Genomic DNA, 6604 nt, shown 5'->3' on the forward strand with positions numbered 1-6604 from the left:
ATGCTGCTCCTGACCTTGCGAGCCATTGTGTCCCCCGCCCCCTCCCCCGTGTTCATTGAAGCTGTTGAGATGACATGGCCAGAAATCCAATTATTCACCCACTAAATCAAACAGCCAGTCTTGGAGAACGAGTATTTCCAATCAGAATGTGTCAGAGCGGTGCACCCTGGGGACCGACTGCCAGGGAGCGATAGCAAATACCAAGGACGCTGCTGGGCCTCGCACTTTAGACTGCTCAAAAGTGACTTTTCAAAGGAAGGCCTCTTCTTTTCTTGTGCAAACAGGATTCAGTTAAAGGGAGATGGTTTTAGCACAAGTAACCTAAATAGCAGCCCATTGGGGAAGGCAGCTTGGCTTAATGGACTGGGCACTAGAGTGGGACTTGGGAGCCTCAGTTCTATTCCTGGCTCTGCCACTTACTCACTGTGTGACCTTGGGCAAGTTATGTCTCTCTCTGCCTCGGTTTCCCCATCTTTAGAAAGGATGGGGATGATATTTTGTAATGAGATGAAGGCATGAAACAGGTTTTATATTATTAGAGGTCACTGTATCTTAATGTCCCTGAACTTTTGGTGGTGGTATCAATCCAGATCCAAACTCTGTGGTTTGTGCCAGTCTCTATGGGTATATCTACAGTGCATTGAAAACCAGGGTCTGAGAGACCTGGGCTTGTGGACTCAGTGTTTTCAAGCTTGTGTTTTGAAGGTCCAAACTGCATTGGGTTATAGTTACTGGCTCTGGGTCTCTCAGCTGTGCTTATGCATCCATACTGCACTACACAGATCTTCTGTCTCGGGTTTGTGGCTTGAGCTGCATCTATACTGCAAAATTAAAGCGTTTGGACTAGAGTTTCAGTGGGACTTAAGCCCTGACTCACCCCTAGCAGGGTCCTAGGACCCCAGCCTTTAGTGCATGCTGACCTGAATCAGACTGATTTGTGTGTCGATAGACGTGGGTTTTAGGTCAAACCTAAGTCAGAGCCTTGGTTAGTGTGTAGTGTAGACAGACCCTATGCTCTTCTCACTCAATAGGTCATAGTTATCAAAGAATCATAGAATATCAGGGTTGGAAGAGATCACAGGAGGTCATCTAGTCCAATCCCCTGCTCAAAGCAGGACCAATCCCCCAACTAAATCATCCCAGCCAGGGCTTTGTCAAGCCTGACCTTAAAAACCTCTAAGGCAGGAGATTCCACCACCTTTCTAGGTAACCCATTCCAGTGCTTCCCCACCCTCCTAGTGAAAAAGTTTTTCCTAATATCCAACCTAAACTTCCCCCACTGCAACTTGAGACCGTTGCTCCTTGTTCTGTCATCTGCCACTACTGAGAACAACTGAGCTCCATCCTCTTTGGAACCCCCCTTCAAGTAGTTGAAAGCAGCTATCAAATCCCCCCTCATTCTTCTCTTCTGCAGACAAACAATCCCAGTTCCCTCAGCCTCTCCTCATAAGTCATGTGCTCCAGCCCCCTGATCATTTTTGTTGCCCTCCACTGGACTTTTTCCAATTTCTCTACATTCTTCTTGTAGTGTGGGGCCCAAAGCTGGACACAGTACTCCAGATGAGGCCTCACCAATGTCGAGTAGAGGGGAATAATCACGTCCCTCAATCTGCTGGCCATTCCCCTACTTATACAGCCCAAAATGTTGTTAGTCTTCTTGGCTACAAGGGCACACTCTTGATTGACTTACTAAACTGGTATATGTTCTTAGAAGTCCCAAACAAATTCTTTTGATACCTGGTCTTGAGTGTCGCTTGCTTCCTAGCCTGTCTTTATGCCTTCTCTTTCTTTTCTATTCGCTTTGGTAACTTTTCAGTAGCAAGTAAAAATAACCAGTCACATATACAGGACTGAGAGACACTGAGTGCTCTGCTTAGGGTTAAATTTTTATTTCATCTGAAAATGATGAGCTAGAGAGTTCAGCCCCAAGTCATGCAAAGTAAGGTATAAAAGCTACCAGCTCCAGGCTTGCACACACACAACCAAGCCAAGGCACTGCAGTTTGAAGCCAATCAGTATATTTAACCGAAATAAGGCATTATTTCTAATTGTTCTGTGATTATTTTTATTATTTCAGGAAGAAACGGATCATGAGAAGTATGAAAAGGTAAATGACTTACAACTTTTTTTTGTTTCCAAATGGTTTGCCAATAGAATTATGCAATTTTACAACTTGTCAAAGCTGCAAGACCAGATAATAGTACAGACACATTAGGGGGTGTAAGGGGGGGGGGTAAAAGTAATAAAATACCTACATGAACAGGAAGCGGAGGGGACGGGGAAAAGGGGGAAAAGAGGAGGGTTAGTGGGGAATGCTGAGATGGCTCAAATAATTCCAGATCTCTATTTTTATCCAAATGTATCTAGAAATAGGGTCCAGATTTCTTCAGAGTAATAGAATTGCCCTTTCTGGAATTAAGCTGTTCTTTCTTTGGGTGATAAGTCGGACAAGTGTGAATACCATTGCTCTGTTCTGGACATAAGCGTTCTCTTCCATTTTTGTAAAATCATGTGCCCTTAAGAACTGTGATGGAGTTAAACCCAGCTCAGCAGGTTGGAAAAAACCCTAGGATATAACTTTTTTGGCAGAGGTTTGGCTGCTGGAGCTGAGCGCTGTTTTAACTTTTCTGTCCCCCTCTTTCCGCAGCTGCCTGATTGTTGGACAATCCTACAACACATGCGTCAGGGTTTCTTTTTCTTTGTTACAGTGCCCACAAATATCCGAGGATAAGGTCTTTATCTTGTCCCATTTTAAGGGACTACTTCTTATTATGCTCTGTGGTTCTCTAGCACTTCAGAGCCAAGGAACTCAAAACACTTTGTAGTATGGTCTAAATTGCAGGCTTGGTATTTGTGCTATGTCACGAGGGGAGTGCGTTCTAGTGATGGAAGCAGGGGACTGGGAATCAGAACTCCTGACTGTTCCATTGTTCTATCAGTGGCTTGGTTGCTTCTTAAGGAAACCAATTCAATGCATGCAGCAAATGTTGCTGGAACATGTTTTTCATGTCAAGGGCACATGGCGGCTTTCTTGCTGCAGAATACTATATATTGACAAGGTCACAGTCCCTCCTGCTTAATTTGATTTCCATTTCTAAAGTGCTTTAACTGTGATGGATGGCAGTGCTGAAGAATGAAATAACATGGTACTGACCCTTTGCAAATGGGAAAGCAAGCCTCAAGGTCATTGCATCTGAAGCTCTCTGAGATTCTCAGTCCCCCTTCGTGCACTGAACCTGCTGTGTGTATGTGACGCTGACAGACTCCGGGTGTCAGCAGGCAGGATCAAACCTGGGACCTCTGGAGCTTAGTGCATTGACCTCTACTGCATAAGCTAAAAGCCAACTGGCTGTTAGCAAAGACTGTAGAACAGACTCATTTTATCTTTCTCTTTAAATGGTCTCAGTGCCACTAGATAGGACAGAACACCACACCGAGGAGGGGTGTGGGTTACATGTAGAGAGCTGCAATGGAATATTAACCAAGGTCTGGGAAGATCGCTGGGTGTGAGAGCAAATTGGAAATGAGTTCAGTATGCGGTAGGGCTGCAAAGAAAAGTCCATGCACTGTTCTGCTGCCAGGACCTGATCCAAAGCCCACTGACCTCAATGAAAGTCCTTCAGATGACCTCAGTCGGCTTTCGCTCTGGCTCTAAAATGCAGAAGTGGCACAAATGGATGCAGGGATGCAATAGCCTCGCTCACGCCGCTGGGAAACTGCATCTTGTTCTGGGATCCTCGTTACTAGGAAGATACTGGTGAGTTGGACTGAATTCAGAGAAGGCCAACAACCATCTTGATAAGCTGATTTATGAGGTGCTATGAACGGGTCAGGTTGTTCTTGTCTAAGTCAGAATCAGGCTGATTTGCATAAATGGGTCTGGCTTTGGATCATCTCCTGGAATACACAATTAGTGCAGTCATCTTGAAATGGAGATAAATCTATGTGGGCGTGCCCATCACTTAAACAAAGAATAGTTTCTTGACCAAACACTGGGCCAAATTCCTCCCTGGTTTAACTGAATTGGTTACAATTTTGAAACCCTTTATATTAGTAAGAACGGTCTCAAGCTGACAGATTTGGATCCAGCCATAGAACACACCAGCTTGGAGGTGTTTGGCCCTAGATCCTGTTACAGGATTAAAGGCCTTATTTTCGGTCTACTGGTTTTATGACAGAGTAACTTGTACGGAGTACATCAGCATGTAACCAGTGTAGCAAAGTGGCTAGTTGGGACCGTGCTTCATGGGTCTGAGCCTTAGTAAAGGCAGGCGTGCCATGAAGTAAGCTTTCTGGGGAAGGTCGATCTCCTATTTTGTGACTGTATAATGTTGTTCTCTTGGCTGGTCCCTAGACATTACCATAATAAACATGTGCAAGCAACTGCCTGCCTTATTTGGATGCACAATTAACATATTTGCATGTAAGGCTGGCTGAAATAATTTCAACAGAAGAGCTTTCCAGCCTGCGCCCAGCAAGCCCGAATCAGCAGACACGGGCAAGCCATAGGTGTTTGGACATACCCTATATTCCACAGGCCCGAGCGCAATCGGCATCAGGGCCATTAGGAGTTACATGGATGCAAGCAATATGCAGATGCTTGAGCACACTTGGTTGGGAGGTCTTGTAAAGATAATGCCCTTCATCAGCTAATCACGCACCTACCTGTGATAGGTTTTTGAAGCATTCTCTAGAACTGCAAATTCATCTCAGACAAACAATTGCTGAGTCACTTAATATCTCTGGAAATCTTTCTTTGGGAACCACAGGGTTTCAAATCAGCAGGTGCCAGTGCCCCCAGTAACACAAATGAGTGTTCTGCTAATGAATTTCAGCTTGGAGTGCAATTATTAGTCTTATTATCAAGCCCTCACACAGCTTGACTGAAGAATTTTATCTTTATAATTTATTTCTGCAGGTTGCTCCAAAGCACAGTCCCGTTAGCTGAACATAAACAATTTAACCTTTTCTCTGAATGCGCCTTGGGCCAGAATGGAGGGGACAGGATGCTAATGACTTGCATTTCTTAGCAGCACCTCTCAGCCTAAAGGCTAACCAGAAGCACGTCACAAAACAGGAAAGCATTGCTTTGCCCCCTCTGTGAAGTGTTCCCACTTTTCAAGGTGGGGCATGGTTGAAGAGCGCATGCAGAAGCATTCCTACTGATTAGGACAGGAAAGGAAGAATGTTATTGAAACTGCAGAGGGAATTGAGAGGAATAAAAAGTCTTGTGGTTAAGGCACTGGATAGGCACTTAAGACACCTAGGTTCAAATACTGGCTCTTGGTGTATGACCTGGGGTGTGTCTCTGTGTGCCAAAATTCCCCATCTTCAAAATGGGGATAATAATTCTTAAAAGATCGTAAGCTCTTGAGGCAGGCACTATATCCTTCTCTGTGTGTACAGAACCTAGCATGCTGGGGCCCTGATCTCAGGCAAGGTCTCTAAGCGCTGTCATCAAGCAAATAATAAATGTAAGCAGGTAGCCTCATTCTTACTAACTTGGAATTTGGCTTTTCATATTAATAGGAGCTGTACATGTATATGGTCAGCAGAATCGTTACATAGGTGCTGATTCAGGAACATACTTCACAGCTTTTGCATGCATTAAAGTGCTTTAAATGCCTTCCTGAATCAGGGCCTGGAAGGTCTTTTTTTCCCTAATATATATAAATTTATATTCTGTAAAAGAGCCTTTGTAGTAGTCTAAGAATACTGCTGTGCAACCTAGTTATTGAGAAAAACTATATAACTTGTATAAGCATTCCAGTATCCCAATATATGTCTATCAATTCAGTTGGAACAAGCTGGAGAGCAATGGTCCGAGGTACGAATATTCAAGCACACGCTTGAAAGACAATGGGGGAAGCTATTAGCTTTGAGGATCCTACTTCTTGTTTGCCAATGCTGAGAACTACCAGATCAAAGGGTTATAAGCAGTTTAAAAGTTACCCTTCGCCAGGGGCTGGCCAGAGAGTTGTCAGTTATCTTTGGCATTGACAAGTTGATGCAGAGAGAGGCTCAGCAAGGAGTTTATGGGGAGTCAGACTTCCCAGGGATCCCATGTGCAAGATGGTTAGACATCTGGTAAACTACACACACGCTCTCTGTTTATTGTGCTAAGATCTGTTTTGTCCTAAATAAATAATACTTGGTTTAGAGAGAGCTGTCTGGTCACTGGTTACCCCTGTCATTGCTCCGGGAAAAGAAATGCAGGGACTGAGCATAAATCAGGTCTGATTTAGGTAATTGCAGTTGCTACACTAGATGTCTGCAACCAGAATCCCTTCACGTGACCCTCCCCCAAAGAGGTGACAATTTGAGGCCTGAAGGGTGGGGGGTGCCCTCTGAGACCGGGAAGGGTCAGCAGTCCAGTAAACCCAGTACCAGTTACAATTTCCCATTACCCCAACCCTGTGTGTGGTGGGAGAATCCCTATTGAAAGGGATAATGTAATAGAGAATGAGAACTTCACTCAAGGGTTTTTAACCATCCTATATGATTTAATCAAGAGAGGTCTCTGCTATAGATTTCTACAGGGCAGTTCAAAATCCTATAGAGCGAATCCTATAAAAGTCACTCTAAAATCCTAAAGACTTTTAGA

The 6604-nt window shown here is 44.3% G+C and overlaps 1 protein-coding gene across 1 annotated transcript in view; it reads left to right on the forward strand.

The window, feature by feature from the left end:
• Positions 1-6604, forward strand: part of LOC120399260 (aldose reductase-related protein 2-like) — a 47798-nt gene that overhangs the window by 10270 nt on the left and 30924 nt on the right. The window contains exon 2 of the mRNA XM_039527355.1: positions 2078-2107. The gene's annotated coding sequence lies outside the window, so the exon portion shown is untranslated. The remainder of the gene's footprint in view (positions 1-2077; positions 2108-6604) is intronic.

This window comes from Mauremys reevesii, linkage group 2 (genome assembly GCF_016161935.1).
Source record: "Mauremys reevesii isolate NIE-2019 linkage group 2, ASM1616193v1, whole genome shotgun sequence".
Taxonomy (NCBI): domain Eukaryota; kingdom Metazoa; phylum Chordata; order Testudines; family Geoemydidae; genus Mauremys; species Mauremys reevesii.